General features: G+C 48.5%; 1 protein-coding gene across 10 annotated transcripts in view; it reads right to left on the reverse strand.

Annotated features, from left to right (window-relative positions):
• The window catches only part of TANC2 (tetratricopeptide repeat, ankyrin repeat and coiled-coil containing 2), a 632,660-nt gene that overhangs the window by 438,417 nt on the left and 175,107 nt on the right, over positions 1–19,136 (reverse strand). The window contains exon 1 of one of the 10 annotated variants that reach the window (XM_088470700.1): positions 5,313–5,394. The exons of the other annotated variants lie outside the window; for them this stretch is intronic. The gene's annotated coding sequence lies outside the window, so the exon portion shown is untranslated. Of the gene's footprint in view, positions 1–5,312; positions 5,395–19,136 lie in introns of those variants that run through there. 10 annotated transcript variants of the gene reach the window in all.

Here is a 19,136-nt window from a genome sequence, read left to right on the forward strand (position 1 = left end):
CTAAGTCCCCCCGGGGTGGTGCCTAACCCTAAGTCCCCCCCGGGGGTGCCTAACCCTAACCCTCCCTCCCCCTAGCCTAACCCTAACCCTCCCGGGGGGGTTCCTAACCCTAAGTCCCCCCCCCTGGGAGCCCTAAACCTAACCCTCCCCCCCCGCGGCTGTCCGCTCGCGGCGCCCGTCATCACTACGATCGTGATGCCGGGCGCCGGTCTCCCGGTGGGATATGACAGTCGGGAAGCCGGCTGCCGGTATATAGCCAGTCGGCTTCCCGATTGCTTCCCTCTGCGCATGCTCGAGCCACGGGGGACCCTGGCTGAAATTCTGATAGAGCCTAAGAGGATTCTGTACAGCTGGATGTAAACACAATTTAGGCTCTTTTACTCCATACAAACTGTGTGCTGTCCAAATTTTTGTGCATACATCCATGATCAGTATGTTGCGCTTTCAACTTCTTATGCTTAGAGAGGAGGAATGGAGGTTGAATGACGGGCTGCAGCCAGTTTTAGAAAAAAAAATGCCTTATTTAACATAGCAAGTAGTATTTGTATGATTTAGCCACACACACTCAAAAACAAAAAAAATCTCCTCTGCATGATGTCCCCCCAAGCCCAAGCAACACAACATATGATTCTTATTTATGTTACACAGAGAATGAACATTCCAGGAAGGAATGCAATTAGACTACACACACATGAAATCCATTAGGAAAAATTAAACTTACTATACCAACTATGCACATGGCGAGTTTGGGCTGCCAACAGATGGGGCAGCTCTAGGCAAAAAGACATTATTCTGAACTATTTTTAAATCATAATTACTGAATGGTTGAAGAAAAAAAAAAAAGAAGAGGACCACTTCTATATTTTAAAACACATGCCAAACACATGGAAAGCTGGATACGATGTGAAATAGCCTTTGCTACTCCCATCAAATACAGACTGCTATCTTACCGGGCTGCTTATTGCCCACCCCTGTGCTATACGTTATTCAGGTATCAGCCATACCATTAAAACCACTTGCCTAATATTGTGTAGGTCCTCCTCGTGCTGCCAAAACAGCTCTGACCCATCAAGGCATGGACTCCACAAGACCTCTGATGATTTTCTTTGGTATCTGGCACCAAAACGTTAGCAGCAGATCCTTAAAGTCCTGAAAGTTGCGAGGTGGACCCTAAAAGACTCAGACTTTTCCAGCACATCCCATAGATGCTCAATCAGATTGAGATCTAGGGAATTTAGAGGCAAGCCGACACCTTGAACTCTTTGTCATGTTCCTCAAACCATTCCTGAATAATGATTGCAGTGTGGCAGGGCGCATTATCCTGCTCAAAGAGACCACTGCCGTCAGGAAATACCATTGCCATGAAGGGGTGTACTTGGTTTGCAACAATGTTTAGGTAGTTGGTATGTGTCAAAGTAACATCAACATGAATGTAAGGACCCAAGGTTTACCAGCAGAACATTGCCCAGAGCATCAAACGGATTCCACTAGCTTGCTTTCTTCTCATAGTGCATTCTGGTGCCATCATTTACCCAGGTAAACGATACACACGCACATGATGTAAAAGAAAATGTGATTCATCAGACAAGGCCACCTTCTTCCATTGTTTCATGATTCAGTCTTTATGCGTACGTGCCTATTGTAGGCACTTTTGGTCGTGGACAAGGGTCAGGCATGGGTACTCTGACCTGTCTGTAGCTAAGTAGCCCCATACACAGCAAGCTGCAATGTACTGTGTGTTCTGACACCTTTCTATCATAGCCAGCATTAACTTTATTAGCAATTTGTGCTACAGTAGTTCTTCTGTGGGATAGGACCAGACGGGCTTAGCCTTCTCTGCCCATATACATCAATGAGCCTTGGGTGTCCATGACCCTGTTGCCAGTTCACTGGTTGTCGTCCCTTAGACCAGTTTGGAATTAAACACTGCATACTGGGAACGCCCCACAAGGCCTGCTGTTTTGCAGCTGCTCTGAGACAGTCATCTAGCATCACAATTTGGCCTTTGTCAAAGTCACTCAGATCCTTACAACAGCCCATTTTTCCTGCTTCCAACACATCAACTTCAAGAAATGACTGTTCACTTGCTGCCTAATATATCCCACCCCTAGACAAGTGCTACTGTAATCAGGGGCTGGCTGGTAACTTTTAGCCTGGGGGGCAAATGCATGCAAGCGGCCCTGGCAGAGGAGTAGCGTGTAGCCAGGGTGTCCGAAGAATATGCGTGCTACGGCGCGCCCCCCCCTCAAGTGTTCCAGGGAGGAGGCGGGTCCATATGGGATTAATGTAAGGTAAAAATAAAGATTAGGGCAGCCCCCTGTCGTAGTTCCCATATGCAGTGCCCCCGTGTGCCACAGGAGAGAACACCCTTATGCAGGCCTCCAGTAGTGTCCCCAGTAGTAGTAGTCCCCCACCCCCCTTGTAGTGCCCCCAGTAGTAGTAGTCCCCTTATAGTGCCCCCAGCAGTAATAGTCCCCAGCAGAGGCGGATTTAGATCTCATGGGGCCCTAGGCAAGATACCGGTTTGGGGCCCCCCTACCTCAAACAATCCTGTGCATATATTACAGTTGGTGTCGCTGGATCAAGCTACACAAATCATGTTATATAGAGGCGTCATAATATATATATTTATATAAATATATACGTGTGTGTATATATACACGCACACACATTATATATACTATATATATATATATATATATATATATATATATATATATATATATATATGTGTGTGTGTGATGTGTGTATCTTGCTCCAGTGACACCTTCTCCAATATATGTAGTTAGTAGTGTTACTAGATCACCTATATATGTATGTGTATATATATATATATAAAATTCTGTAATAAATAAATATATATATATATATATATATATATATATATATAATATATATATATATGTGTGTTTACACATATGTGCTATATGAACAAAGTGTGTATGTATGTGTATATATAAGATGTGCGTGTGTATATATTATATATATATATATATATATATATATATATATATATATAATAGGTGAGAAAGGAGGAAAGGGGGACGAACGAACAGAGGTGGACAGTAGGAAAAGGGGAGGAACAGAGGGAGACGGGAGGTAAGGAGGACATACAGAGAGAGACGGGAGGAATGGGGGACATACAGAGGGAGACGGGAGGAATGGGGGACATACAGAGGGAGATGGGAGGAATGGGGGACATACAGAGGGAGACGGGAGGAAAAGGGGACATACAGAGGGAGACGGGAGGAAAAGGGGACATACAGAGGGAGACGGGAGGAAAAGGGGACATACAGAGGGAGACGGGAGGAATGGAGGACATACAGAGAGAGACGGGAGGAATGGGGGACATACAGAGAGAGACGGGAGGAATGGGGGACATACAGAGGGAGACGGGAGGAAAAGGGGACATACAGAGGGAGACGGGTGGAATGGGGGACATACAGAGGGAGACGGGAGGAAAAGGGGACATACAGAGGGAGACGGGAGGAAAAGGGGACATACAGAGAGAGACAGGAGGAAAAGGGGACATACAGAGGGAGACAGGAGGAATGGGGGACATACAGAGGGAGACGGGAGGAATGGGCAACATACAGAGGGAGACGGGAGGAAAAGGGGACATACAGAGGGAGACAGGAGGAATGGGGGACATACAGAGGGAGACGGGAGGAATGGGCAACATACAGAGGGAGACGGGAGGAAAAGGGGACATACAGAGGGAGACAGGAGGAATGGGGGACATACAGAGGGAGACGGGAGGAATGGGCAACATACAGAGGGAGACGGGAGGAAAAGGGGACATACAGAGGGAGACAGGAGGAATGGGGGACATACAGAGGGAGACGGGAGGAATGGGCAACATACAGAGGGAGACGGGAGGAAAAGGGGACATACAGAGGGAGACGAGAGAAGATGGGAAAACAAATGAAAATAAACACCTACACAATAGCTAGGGACTCTGCAAATAAATACATATATATTTCAAGGTGACCAATGTGTGTGTGTGTACAATATATATATATATATATATATATATATATATATATTTTTAGGTACATACATACAGGTAGAGAGAGCGTTATTTAACAGTAAGATTATTTTTTTATTTCAGTTTGACTTACTCAGACTGCCATCTCATGTCAGAAAGCAGAAGTCCAGTCTGATCCATTGACCTCAGCCGGAGTTGTGGTATTAGTCGGGGGAGTGAAAGCACACTGTCGGGAGGGGGTTGTTAGAGGAGACTGACTACACCGCAGGGGGAGGTGAGAGGTGCTGCAATGGAGGGGATTCGCAGCACTCACTGTGACTGCGTAGGCTAGGGGGGGTTGATTATAATCAGCTGACTAGATCAGCTCATGCTGCAGAGAGGGGGCTAGCTACTCTGCGGAGAGTAGGGGGCAATGCAGGCTGCGGGGAGAGAGTTTGGAGTGTGGGCTGACTTCAACGTGGGGGGTAGGGGGCAGAGGAGAACAGTAAGTTCTCCTCTGCCCCCTACCCCCGCGTTGAAGTCAGCCGTGTGACAGCAGCAGCCTCACACGGCACATCTCAGTGTTGACCGGAGGGTACACGCTGCAGTAACCTGCTGCTCTGTGCACTGGCCGAGGAGTGAGCTCATCACAAAGGCAGCAGCATGGTCGGAGGCGGAGTTACATGCTGCTGCTGCCTTTGTGATGTGATCTCTGCTCGGCCAGTGTACAGAGCAGCAGGTTATCTCCTGGGCAGGAACCAGGGGGGGCTGGGCAGGGCGTGGGGCCCGGCCACGGGCCCCTTAGGACCCGGCGGGCCCCTAGGTTTCCCCAATGGTAAATCCGGCCCTGGTCCCCAGTAGTTGTAGTCCCCTCCCCCTTGTAGTGCCCCCAGTAGTAGTAGTCCCCCACCCCCTTGTAGTAGTCCCCAGTAGTAGTAGTCCCCCACCCCCCTTGTAGTGCCCCCAGTAGTGGTAGTAGTAGTCCCCTTATAGTGCCCCCAGTAGTAGTCCCCAGTAGTAGTAGTCCCCCCCTTGTAGTGTCCTCAGTAGTAGTCCCCCACCCCCCTTGTAGTGCCCCCAGTAGTAGTAGTCCCCTTATAGTGCCCCCAGTAGTAGTAGTCCCCAGTAGTAGTAGTCCCCTCCCCCTTGTAGTGCCCCCAGTAGTAGTCCCCACTTGTAGTGCCCCCAGTAGTAGTCCCCCCCTTGTAGTGCCCCCAGTAGTTGTAGTCCCCCACCCCCCTTGTAATGCCCCCAGTAGTAGTAGTCCCCCCCCCCTTTGTAGTGCCCCCAGTAGTGCCAGACCCCCCCCAGTAGACACACATAATATAAAAAACAAAACACTTACCTGAATCCCCGCTCCCGCCGCCATCTGCTCCTCCGTCTGTCCTTCCCGCGCCGGTCCGCTCTGCATTATGGGAGAGACGTCATATGACATCATGACGTCTCTCCCATTGCCCACTGCGGGAGCCGGAAGATGGAGCGGCTCCCGCAGTGGGCGCAGCAGCAGCAGCTAATGAGAGTCTGACAGACTCTCATTGGCTGCTGCTTACAACAAACACACAGCTGCCGGAGCCGGCGGCTTTGTGTTTGTCAGTGTAGCGCTGACCGAACTCCGTCCGGTCAGCGCTACACACGCGGTGCAGTCTGTGTCACAGTGACACAGACTGCACCGGCCCGCATGACGCTGCGGCCCGGGGGGCACATGGCACCCTGCCCCCCGGCCCAGCCCGCCACTGACTGTAATGATATAAGCAATGTTATTCACTTCACCTGTCCAGGGTTTTAATGTTATGGATGATAAGTGCAAAAGGGTAGTATGGTTAATTAAAAAGGTAAACAGCTTTATTTTAAAAAAATTAAAAAAAAAATGCTACTCCTAAAAGTGAATCGGCTACATACACACCTTGTAGGCATTTTGTGGCTTAAGCCAAAATTGATGAGAATGAAACCTGTCTCTAGGAGCTAGTGACACAAATGACAATGGAGCCAGTAGAAGCCAGAAACACCAATGGCAATGCAGCCACTAATAGCCAGCAAATCCAATGAAGATGCAGCCATTAGAAGCCAACAAACACAAATTACAATGCAGCCACTAATAGCCAGTAACTCCAATGACAATACAGCCAATATGAGAAAGAAACAGCAGTGACATTAGGAGCCAGCAATACCCCAGAGATTGAAACCCCTCAATTCACGGGGAGCCATCACAGATGACGATGCAGCCTCTAGGAGCCAGCAACATCCCCGAGATTGAAGCCCATCACTTCATTAGGAGCCAGCGACATCAATCAGAATGCAGCCAAAAGGAAAAAGAGAAACAGCTATATCAATGGAAAAGCAGCCAATTGGAGCAAACAATAGCCAAAAAAATTAAGCCTGTTAATGCACTAGTAGCAACATTCATTGACACTAAGGGGCAGATTCAATTAGCGGCATGTTCTGTCCGTGGAAGCCACAGGTTACATTACCGAGCTTTTGCATTTTATTTTTATTAAGTGTGCTCCTGCGAGTCGCGCTATTCAACTGTACCTGCAGCAATGGCGAGCGTTAACTCTATGTACAGTGCACGACTGGAGGTAGGGCATGAAAAAGTGGCGAAATCACCCTGAACCCCATAAAAATAACAAATAGGACTGAATAACAGTGCAGAAGGCTATTAGTAGTCATAAGCAAAGTATTTTATGTTCTTAACCACTTGCCTGGCGAAGGTTGGGCTTTCACTGACATGATATTAAAAAATTTGAGGACATTTTTGGAAAAAAATATTAGCCAGTTAATTAGTTAAAAGATGTCAAATGGCTTTTTATTTTAAAAGGTACAGAAAAATCTGTAATGTGTTATTTTAAATGTTTTTAAGCAATCCTCAAAAATATTGGGAAAACACTTATAACTTCCATCTGCAAGATCAAAAACTCATTTCCCATCTATACAACACCCCAAAATACATGCCCCACATAATTCCCTTTTTTTGAGCTTTTTACAGAAAATCCCGCCAGAAAAATGGCATATAATTAATTATTGGCCAATTCATGCTATTTAAACCCCTCCAAGTGCATTATTATTCATTGGGAAAGATGTACTAGATGTTCTGCACAACACTTTTACCTTAAAATAAAGATTTCCCGTTACATAATAACACTATGTATTCAGGGATTAAAGTAGGTACTCTAGAATTAAAAATTACATTATTCGCTGACGATATGATGTTATTTATCTCAAACCTGATTGTATCTATACCTGCAATACTAGATACTATTCTACACTTTGGCTCTTTTTTCGGGTTATAAAGTTAATGTTCAAAAATCAGAAACTTTACTTCTCCACAAAAATAAATTGATAGATGCGACTAAACAAATAGTGTCTTTATACCAATTGAAAAGTAATTGCACTTCTTTGAAGTACTTGGGTATACAGATTCCCTCTACATTACATAGGCTATATTCGGAAAACTTCACACCTCTGATTAGATCAAGAAAATCCCAAATAGACAACTGGCTTCACCTACCTTTGTCACTTTTAGGTACAATTGTATTGATCAAAAGTATTTTATTCCCGAAACTGACATATCTCATGAAATATTACCAATAGCATTAACCCAGAAAGACATTAAGATTTGCACTACTGCTTTTTTGAAATTTATATGGCAAGGCAAGAAACCCCAAATCCCTAGAATTAGATGAATTCAACCCAAAAGTAAGGTTTAGCGCTTCCAAACATTCAGGCCTTTTCACAAGCAACTCTCTTCCGCTATATTTCAAATTGGTTCTTATCTCGTAGCATTTATACCAATAAAAACTTAGAAGAGATAATTTTTCACCCTTTTGCTCCAGCAGCATTATTACACCTCCAGAAATCCGCTATCCCCTCACATCTATATAATCATATCCTATTTAGAGATACATACCATGCGTGGAAATCTATAAACAAAAAACTAATCGCAAGACTTTACCAAGTCTAGATATACCCCTATCTGGGGTAATCCTGCTTTTTTACCTTCCATCCAAAACGCATGGTTCCATATTTGGAAATTAAAAGGAATCAAAGCTATCTGTGATGTGTTCGATCCAGGGGGTGTGATTCTGACATTTCAACAATTGTGTACAACTTATTCATTGCCAAACACACATTATTTTCATGTACCTCCAAGTAAGACATTACATAAACTCAAAAATCTCCTTGTCTCCTGGATCTCAAACTAGGACATTAATCCCAAATTATATAGATTCTCTCCTCCGACAGGCCAATACAATAACATACCGTATTAGACATTTATACACGGATCTACTCCCTAATGATCCTCATAAACTATGGGATAGGATTCAAAGTTGGTGGGAAAAAGAGATGGAAAACATTTCTGATTTCTCAGCAATAATTTCTAACACCAATAAACCTTTAAAGATTTTAGCATCAGCTCAATTACAAGAAATTCACTACAAAACGCTTCACAGAGCTTATATAGCTCCGAACTGTAGGAAACATATGGTCTCAGATGATGATGGGCGTTGTCCCAAATGTTCTGGGGAGCAAACATCTTTCACTCATGTCTTTTTAGACTGTCCAAAAATCAAAAAATTCTGGTATAAAGTCTTATATTTTATTAATCACACCTTCCAATTAAAACTACAATTTTCACCACCTGCATTTTTATTTGCGCACTTTGCATTATGGTACACGCAAGATGATATATCACACTTAATTCCTTGATAGTCACCTTTGCAAAAAAGGTCATTCTTAATAAATGGATCACAAAATCTAGCCCATCCGTAAGAGAAATACAGTCAGCATTATTAGTCTATATGTATATAGACAGGAGAAATGCTATGTTTAACATTGAAAATGGAGTCAAGCATTTTTATAATAAATGGGAACCCTACTTTCCAATCTTCTCGATGGACTCAATACGAAAAATGTGTAAAGTGTTTGAATTGACCAATTGTTATCTCCTTAGGCAACTACAGTGAGTGGTGACAGAAAGTAACAACTTTTCTTTTAGAGGTGACTTTGATAAATTGTGGAAATTCTGGGATCCAATGTTACCACACTGTGAAGGTTTCTACCAAATCCATCTAGTGGAAAGCTCAGAACAGGCTCCCCGGGTCAAAGTTCTGCCCAGCATACACCAACGGGAGGTCTGACCAGGACCCTAATCCCCATAAAACCTGGCCAGGCACCAACTGTACCACCTTGCGTTGGTTTCATCTCAATCGGTGCAGGAGTGTCCAAATGCATAATCGGACAGACAGACAAACAGACCAATACATTTTATATATAAGATTTGTTGCTCTGTCACTATGTGGTCTAATAGCTTTCTATTTCGAAAGAACTACGTAAGATTTGGCAGCTTTACCTTGAGAGCTGTGGAAGATATTCGCCAACTGTATATATATTCATTATTTGCATCTGTGCAATCATGTACACTGCCAATTAATGCCATTCATTCCTGATACAGGAAAATATATGTACAGCCAAGATATTGCAGCTACTTGCTCTAAGGACAACAATAGTTACACAGAAAGGAAATATGCTTCTCACTTTGTTTACACGGAGTTGCATTAAGTCACCTTTTAGAAACACACCCTGCTTATTTAGTTTGCTGTCACATAATCACAAAGCCATAATGAAAATGCACACGTGTGTATTCAACAGTGTATAGACAGCCAATAGATCGACTGGGTCAAAAGGTCCTCCTCCTGGTGCCTAACCCTTCCCATAGTGCCTAACCCTTCCCCCTGGTGCCTATTCCTAACCCTCTCCCTGGTGCCTAATCCTAACCCTCCCCCTGGTGCCTAACCCTAACCTTTCGCCTAGTGCCTAACCCTCCCACTGCTGCCTAAACCAAGCGCCTTACCCTAAACCTTACCCTAAAGGGGGAGGGTAATGCTGGGCATACACTATTCGACTATCTGTCAGATATCTGTCCAATCTGGCTGGTTGCAATGAAAATTTGGTAGTGCATGGGAGCAAATGACAATCAACCATTTGCTCACAAACACTACAAAACAGACAAAAAATGATCGTTCAGCCGGATACCGTGTATTCTGAGCAGGGGCGTTACTGGACCTAGGAGGGCCCCATAGCAAAACTTTCATGGCCCCCCTAGGTCGGCCACCCCCTCTCCCCGCACCGTCCTCACTACCCTCTCCTCGACAGTAGACTTACCTGCTCCATGGTCGCGCTGCGCAGGGCAGGAACACTTCCTCTCCCGGTCGGCTCCATCTCCTCAGTCCACACTGACTGATGCTGGGAGGAGGCGGTCACGCCTCCTCCCAGTATCAGTCAATGAGAAGACAGAAGAGCCGGAGGTGGAGCCGACCGGGAGGACGCGACAACAAAGGGGGGGACCACAACCATGGAGCAGGTAAGTCGACTCGAGGAGAGTGGAGTGAAGAGGGTGGGTGCAAATGGGGGACTGCGTACTGAGGCCTCGCACCATAGGTGCAGGGCGAGGGCCCCAGGTCGGTCCGGGCCCCATAGCAGCTGCACCCTCTGCACCTACGGTAGTTACGCCACTGATTCTCAGTTACACATATGCAACAGATAATTGTCTGTACCATACATGTGTCTGCTGCATGTAGATATGTTTAAAGTATATTATAGAAGTTAAGCATATCTTGATGAAATAGCATATTGGACTTGCCATTCATCATCAACTTGATGACAATGAAGGCCTAGTAGGTGATAAAAAATGTTTTTGCAGTTGGGTTAAGAGTGTGGGGTCCTTTTGCAAAAGCTGCAACCATCACTAGTCTGAGGTTCATGATACAATGTAACAATTTATTAATGCAGTGAGTTTCATTGTGGCTAGACCCCATGTGAGATTGAACCGCAACTAACCAAACAGTGCAGCTTTCTCACACTCTCTCCCTCTCCCCATCAGACTATCCACAATCCTTCAAATGGGCTCTTAAGACCCACTACTTCATCAAACCTTCCAGCTCTCATCCTAACTTGCTGCTACATTCTCCTTCCACCCTGTCTACTCCACCTGTGTCATGCCTGTTTGTCTGCCTCTCCCCTTCAAAATGTAAGCTCTTTTGAGCAGGGCCCTCTACCTTCTTGTGCTTCTCCTTACTTTATTTTCATCTATGCTCCGTTGCTCTTGTGGGTGTTATGGTCCCCGATGTATCAATGTATATATCATCCATGTCCTTGTCCTGCATTGTATTGTACTGTACTGTAAGTCACTGGTCACTTATTTGTTTATATACTTTGCAAGGCGCTGCGGAACACTTGTGGCGCCATATAAATAAACGATAATAATAATTCTGGCCAAACAGAAGAAGGCTGCTCCGTGTTAGTTATTTGCTGAAGGGAATCTTTGCCTGTAATTCAGGTCTGCGCTTTCTTTCCCCATTTGGATTAAAAGCTGGAAGTAGAAGAGGTTCCCCCTGTGGATATAGATGATCTATAACTTGGATAACAAAGGATTGAGGCAGTCTATTTCTAAAAAGGGAATTTATTCATGGTGGGTTTTTTTTCCAACAATAATTTTTTGATGTTGTACTACAGGTTCCAGCAAGCCCTGGACGACAGGACAAGCGGGCATTTGTAATGCTACAAGTGACAGTATAATTCTGGCAGCCATGGGTAAGTTGATAATTGTAGTTCTGCAAGTGGCAGCATGCCCAAGTAGTTTATATGTTACAAGTTGCGGTCACGACTTGTCTCCCTCAAGCAGTTCGTCTTCCCTGGATGTTGTTGTCCCGGTTCCCTCGGTTCCTAGGAGATCGGCAAGTCTCAGGATGTCACATGCTATCCTTAGCACTGCGTGATTGGATGGTCGACCTAGTTGTACACACTAGCCTTTTGCCGCCTCGCCGACTATAGCGTTGCTATGGGTTCCCTTGGCTCGGCTGCATTTTCAGCGTTCTGTTCCTCCTCGTGGTGAAGATTCTGGCTTTCCCATAGTGGCTTCCGTGCAGTCTCCGGCTCTCCAGCTTCTCCTACTGCTTCCTAGCTGCACCTATACCAATGTGCTGCCATCGGCTTTCAAAGCCACAGCCCCTACTACCAACTCTCTACCATTGACTTTTGCCACACCATTGGCACCTTAGCCGCACCAGCAGCTTCCGTGCTGTCCCTGGCTCTCCAGCTTCTCCTACTGCTTCCTAACTGCACCTATACCAACGAGCTGCCATCGGCTCTCAAAGCCGAAGCACCTACTACCAACTATCTACCATCGGCACATTTGCCACTCCATCGGCTCCCAAGGCAGCAGCATCTACCACCAGCTTTCTACCATCGGCTATTGCCGCACCATCGGCTCCCAAGGCCGCAGCATCTACTTCCAACTTTCTACCATCGGCTACTGCCGCACCATCAGCACATTTGCCGCACCATCGGCTCCCCACGCCACAACATCTACTACCAACTGTCTATCATCGGCTATTGCCGCACCGTCAGCACACAAGCCGCATCATCGGTTCTCAAAGCCGCAGCACTCAATCAGCTTTCTACCATCGGCTCTTGCCGATCCATTGGCACATTTGCCGCACCTTTCTAAGCTACACCATTGACTCTTCCTATTCAAACTCTTTCCCTCATCACAGGATTCCAACCGACACTCCTGTAAGCTGCTACTACTCCGAGCGGTAAGTCCAGACGGCCCCTTAAGTACTGGTGAGCTATTAATCTCTAAGGTATCAACGGGCGGTTGTTAGTGGCGGAAAACCTCGAAAGCCTGAGTTCTAGATGGCTTGCTAGGAGTGGTCACTGGAATTCATAATATTATGGCTTCCAGGGATTGCTGGATCCATTAGTACCCCATTCAAACATGCTTTCTTTCTAACACTATAGTACCTCAATATGGAATCGGTATGTAATGCCGCCGGACCAAATACCAACACCGGAAGCACGAACAGTGAAGACTAGGGCTGGTAAGTACCCTAACCCTCCCCTTTCCCCCCCTATTCGTAACCCTCCCTTAGTGGTGCCTAACCCTAAACCCCCTTCCTGCACCATAAACCTAACCCTCCCAGGGGTGCCTAACCCTAAGTCCCCCCCCGGTGGTGCCTAAAAATAGCCCTCCATCCCCCCTCGGCTAACAGCTAGAAACCCCTGGCTTACCTTCGTTCAGGATGTTGGGCGTCGGGATTTCAGCGTGGGGCTAAAAATAGGTGTCGGGATTTTGACACCTATCTTTAGTCCCTGGTCGAGCTTCCAGTGTCGGAATTTCAACAGGGGGCATTCCAGGCGACGGTATCTTAACCGCATCCCCCACAATATCCACCTCCAACAGGTATTGGGAAGAGTGATTTATGTGTGTATCTTTTATCCTAGATAGAATCAGATCGCAAGTACATTAACAGATCCTTATTTTACTTGGCTGAAGCTTGCCTGCCACCCTTCCCCCTCCAGTTCTGGGTTTATAGATCATATAAATGGGTTAATAGAGAACAGCAAATTTTCATATCATATCAGATTATATTACAAAATGATGAATCACCATTGACAATCATGGATGAGGTCACTTATATAAGCCCAGTATTTGCTTTATGTAAATTGTGACAGGTATAGGCAACAGGCTCTTTCTTCTGGTTTAGACTGGCATTTGGTAACCCAGCAGCCAGTAACAGGCAGACTAGCCCGCTCTTCCTTTTAGTGGGCTTCAAATCAGCAGGCAAACAAAGAAAACAATAATATATTGCTTATATATACACTGTATTTCTTAAGGAACAAGAGCACAAGAGGACAGTTAAACATTCATCCATAGGACAATGCACTTAAAAATAATTAAATAATATGAGATATGGTAAGAACTTACCCTTGTTATCTCTATTTCTACGAAGTCCATAGGGTTCCACAGGATACCTTGGGGTATAGGTGTGACGTCAGTCGCAGGGCACCAAAGAGTTAAGCTTTCAGCCTCCCAGGATGCACTAGGTCCCCCTCCTATACCCCGCCCCCGGGCCAAGGCACCTCAGTTAGTTACCAAGCCATAGGCCGGAGGAGGAGAAGGAAGAGAGAGAACAAAGATCTGGACACATACAAGAATCACATTCTCACCAGAGGGAGACGGAAAACCGGTGACCAGAGCAAAGCCCATCTGCAGCACAGGCGCGACAGGGCGGGAGTCCTGTGGAACCCTATGGACTTCGTAGAAATAGAGATAACAAGGGTAAGTTCTTACCATATCTCATATTTTCTACTTCAGGGTCCATAGGGTATCCACAGGATACCTTGGGGATGTCCCAAAGCAGTATCCTTTAAGGGTGGGGACGCTCCTGTGCAGAAAGGAGAATCCGCCGCCCGAAGGAAGCATCCTGAGAGGCGAAGGTGTCAAACCTGTAATACCTCACGAAGGTATGGACAGAAGACCACGTAGCAGCCTTGCAGATCTGAACTGCCGAGGCACCACGTCAAGCTGCCCACGAAGGACCCACAGACCTAGTGGAATGAGCCTTCAGAGAAGGAGGGACCGGTAGGCCTTCATGAAGATAAGCTTCAGAAATAGCCATACGGATCCAGGCTGCCAAAGTTTGCTTTGAAGCAGGCCAACCCTTTTTACGGAAGCCAAAGAGGACAAACAAAGCGTCCGACTTCCTAAACGAAGAAGTGCGGTCAACATAAGTCCTTAAGGCCCGCACAACATCCAAAGAGGCCTCACCCACGGAAAGACCCGGTGAGTTAAAGGCCGGAACAACTATTTCCTCGTTAATATGAAACTGGGAAACAACTTTGGGAAGAAACTCGGGCCGAGTGCGGAGCACTGCCCTGTTCCCATAAAAAACCAAGAAAGGGGGTCTACAAGAAAGAGCCCCTAACTCAGAAACACGTCTGGCCGAAGCAATGGCCAGAAGGAAAACAGTCTTAGCTGTTAGCCATTTAAGATCCACTGAGCCCAGTGGTTCAAACGGCGGTCCTTGGAGAGCCCTCAGGACCACAGCCAAATCCCAAGGCGCCACAGGTGGAACAAAGGGCGGCTGAATGCGGAGAACACCCTGCATAAAGGTGCGCACATCCGGGATTGTAGCAATCCTACGGTGAAACCAGACAGATAGGGCCGAAACCTGTACCTTCAAAGAAGCAAGGCGAAGCCCATGATCTAGTCCCGCTTGCAGGAAGGCGAGAATCCGAGACAGACGAAACTCCCGCGGTGCATAACCTCTCGGTCGACACCACTGGAAGAACGTATGCCACACGCGATGGTATATCCTCGCGGAAGACGGTTTCCGAGCTCGTAACATGGTACGCACCACAGAGCTGGAAAACCCCCGGGACCTCAGCATGGCCGTCTCAACAGCCACGCCGTCAAAGACAGCCGAGTCAGGTCCGGGTGAAGGCAAGGACCCTGAGACAGAAGGTCCGGTCGTAGCGGCAACCGCAGAGGAATGTCCACGGACAGACCCTGAAGGTCTGAGAACCAGTGCCGTCTGGGCCACGCGGGAGCTATCAACAGGAGCGTCCCTCCTTCCTGTTTGAATTTCCGGATTACCCGTGGAAGAAGGGAGACCGGAGGGAACAGGTATGCGAACCGGAACGTCCACCGGACGGACAGAGCATCCACCAGAGACGCACCTTCGTCTCTTGTGCGAGACCCGTACACCGGCAACTTGTTGTTGTGCCGGGACGCCATGAGGTCGATTTCTGGAAGACCCCACCTGTCCACCAGTAGTTGAAACACGTCCGGGTGCAGGGACCATTCCCCCGGATGAACGTCCTGGCGACTTAGAAAGTCCGCCTCCCAATTGAGCACTCCCGGGATGAAGACCGCTGATATGGCCGGAAGATTGCGCTCCGCCCAAACCAGGATCCGAGAGACCTCTACGAGAGCCGCCCGACTGCGAGTTCCTCCTTGCCTGTTTATGTAGGCCACGGTGGTAGCATTGTCCGACTGGACCTGCACCGGGCGACCCTGGAGAAACCGCTGTGCCTGCTGGAGAGCATTGAAGACCGCACGGAGTTCCAAGATATTTATTGGAAGCTCCGCTTCTGTCGGCGTCCACCTGCCCTGGAACAAGTGTGGACCCGAAACTGCTCCCCAGCCCCGAAGACTGGCGTCCGTTGTCAACAGGACCCAATTTGGAACCCAGAACGGACGTCCCTTGTTGAGGTGGGTCGTCTGTAACCACCACGTAAGGGACAGGCGAACCTCCTGGGTGAGCACAATCGTCTGGGACTTCAGAGACTGAGTCAGCCCGTTCCACTTGGACAGGATCAGGTGCTGCAGAGGTCTGGAGTGAAACTGGGCGTATTCCACCATGTCGAACACCGACACCATGGAGCCCAGTAACCTCATCGCCGAGTGTAAGGACACCCGGCGGCTGTGCAGACAACTGCGCACCCTTGACTGTAAAGCAGAGATCTTGTCCTCCGTCACGAAGATCCTTTGCTGTCCCGAGTCCAATAAGGCTCCAAGATGCAGAATCCTCCGAGACGGGATTAGAGTGGACTTCTGCCAGTTGATTAGCCAGCCGTGCCGTTGCAGCAGTGCAATGGTCAGGTCCAAGTGGCGTAACAGGAGCTCTGGAGATCCTGCCACCAATAACAGGTCGTCCAAATACGGCAACATGCGGACTCCCTGCAGCCGCAGAGAAGCCGCCATGACCGCCATCACCTTGGTGAAAACACGTGGTGCTGTTGCCAGGCCAAAAGGTAACGCCCGAAACTGGAAGTGGTCGCTGCTGATTGCAAACCTGAGGAACTGTTGATGGCGCCAAAGAATAGGGACATGCAGGTAAGCGTCCTGTATGTCCAATGACACCAAGTAGTCCCCAGGTTCCAGCGCCAGAATGATGGACCGTAGGGTCTCCATCCGAAACTTCGGAACCCGCAAAGACTTGTTGAGTGCTTTGAGGTTGAGAATCGGACGATATGACCCATTGGGTTTCTGTACCAAAAATAGATTTGAATAGAAACCCTGGCCCCTCTGGGAGAATGGAACCGCCACTATAACTCCAGCCTGGAGCATAGTGTGCAATACCTTCCGCAGCTCCGTAGCCTTGTTCCGGTCTGATGGGAGACCCGTGGTGAAGAAGCGAGCCGGGGGTCTGTGCCGGAAGGAGAGGGCGTATCCGTGGGAAACCACCTCCAGAACCCAAGTGTCTGTCGTAGTGGTCGACCAACACTGGACGAACTGTAGCAGGCGGCCTCCCACCCTGGGATCCCCCAAAGGGAGGCCCGGACCGTCAGGCCGCAGGCTTGTCATCTGGCTTGGGGGCCGGACGTCTGGTACTCCATGCCTGCTTCCGGGGCTTGACCGATTTCTTAGGGCCAGCCTGTCGAGGAAACGACTGTGGTTTGGGCCTGCCCTGGGCCCTAGATGACCGAAAGGACGATGGTCCCGAACCAGAAGGAGCAGCGGCCGACGGGAGACAGGCAGATTTGGCTGCCGCCAGCTTGGCCACAATCTTATCCAGATCCGGACCGAAGAGAACTTCTCCGGTAAACGGCAACGCTTCCAGACCTTTCTTGGAATCTGCGTCCGCCTTCCAGGATCGCAGCCACAAGGTGCGACGAGCAGCTACCGCTGCTGAAGAAATTCTAGACACCAGAGTACTAATGTCTAGAGCCGCCTCGTTGATGTAGGTGGCCGAATCACGGAGATTGCCAATCAACTCCGCCTGATCGGCCGGACAGTCGGATTCAAAAGAAGCCTCTAATGAATCCGCCCAGCGCTCCATCGCTCTGGCAACCCAGCAAATGGCCATAGCCGGCCGTGCTGCCCCCCCTGCAAGGGAATAAGCGGACTTCAGGCAGATTTCTACCTTGCGGTCCGTAGCATCCTTAAGGGAGGACATGGATGGCATCGGCAATGTGGCACTACGGACAAGACGGGCCACGTGAGAATCCACCTGTGGAGGGGATTCCCACTTCGCAAAATAATTATCCGCGAACGGATAAGCCACCGCCAGGCGTCTCTGCGGCTGGTATCTTTTGCCAGGTTGTTTCCACGCCTCCTCTAAATGGTCCACCAACTGACCCGAAAGAGGAAAGACTGTGGCATCGCCCTTCACATCTTTGAAAAAGGCATACTTAGATTTAGCCGCTGGGGGAACTTCGTCCTCAATCACCAAGGCTGTGCGGACCGCCCGAATAAGTCCAGGAATATATACTTTGGACTTAGCATCAGCGTCCTTAGTATGGAGAGGTTCCTGATCGTAAGGATCTAGAATCTCCCCATCATCAGACGTCCCTTCGTCATCCTCATAAGGAGCGGACAGAGACGCCACCGGCCTTTTATGAGACCGCATCACAGTCTCCCCTTGCAACACATCCGACAAGTGCTGTACAGAACTCGTCAGGGAGTTAACCCACGCTGGCTCCTGAGAACCCGGGAGCGGGGAAATAGGGAGACTGTGGGGTACCGCCAATTGTCGTGGGAACCCCTGCATGGGTGACGACACCACAGACTGCTGGGACAAACCCATCGGAGTAAACGCGGGCTGCGGAGCTAACTGGCCCACTAAAGCTGTTAACGCCTGAGCGAAACAAGCCCAGGGCGGCTCCTGTACCGGTGCTGTAACCGTAATAGGCCGCGCCATGGACAAACACTGCCGGCAAAGGCCCTCCGCGCTACCCTCCCCCTCCGCTAACGGTACTTTGCACGTGGTACACTGTAGCCGGAGGGGAAAATCACTTTCAGACATGATGGCACCACGTATGTGACCTCTCTCACCAATTAAGTATTAAATAGGCGAGAGACCACCCTGCAGCACCGCACCGCAAGGGCTTTAGCAGAAAGAACAGGGACAGTAATAAAGCTGACAGTTTAGAGAAGAAAAGATTACAGGCAGCAGCGCTAGCACAGTCACATACAATGCAGAAAAATAACAATTCCTGCACTAACAGCGCTGATCACTCAACTACACAGACACAGGGCCTGGTAGGACACAGCGCTGCATACACAGACCTGACCACAGCGGAGGAGAGGTATGCGGGGGGACCCAGACCACGATGCTTCCGTCCAGCGCTTCCAGCAGCGTTCACCATGCGTTCTGGAGAAGATGGCCGCCAAGGAGCAGAGAGGAGGCTGGCCTGGGGGAGGAGCGCTGCCACAGGACCAGTCGGCAGCATGCAGAGAGGGCTGTGTGCAGCGGGGGAGGCGCCGGCTGTGAGACAGGGAAGGCGCGCTCCCCTGGCATGCATTTAACCCCTGGGACGCCGCAGCGCTACCGCTCTGCTGCGGTCCGCTGTCCCAGGGGGTAGTGGAAGCGCAGGTTGGTCGCCT

The sequence above is a fragment of the Taudactylus pleione genome, unplaced genomic scaffold (assembly GCF_031769625.1).
Source record: "Taudactylus pleione unplaced genomic scaffold, aTauple2 ptg000102l, whole genome shotgun sequence".
In the NCBI taxonomy this organism is placed as follows: Eukaryota; Metazoa; Chordata; class Amphibia; order Anura; family Myobatrachidae; genus Taudactylus; species Taudactylus pleione.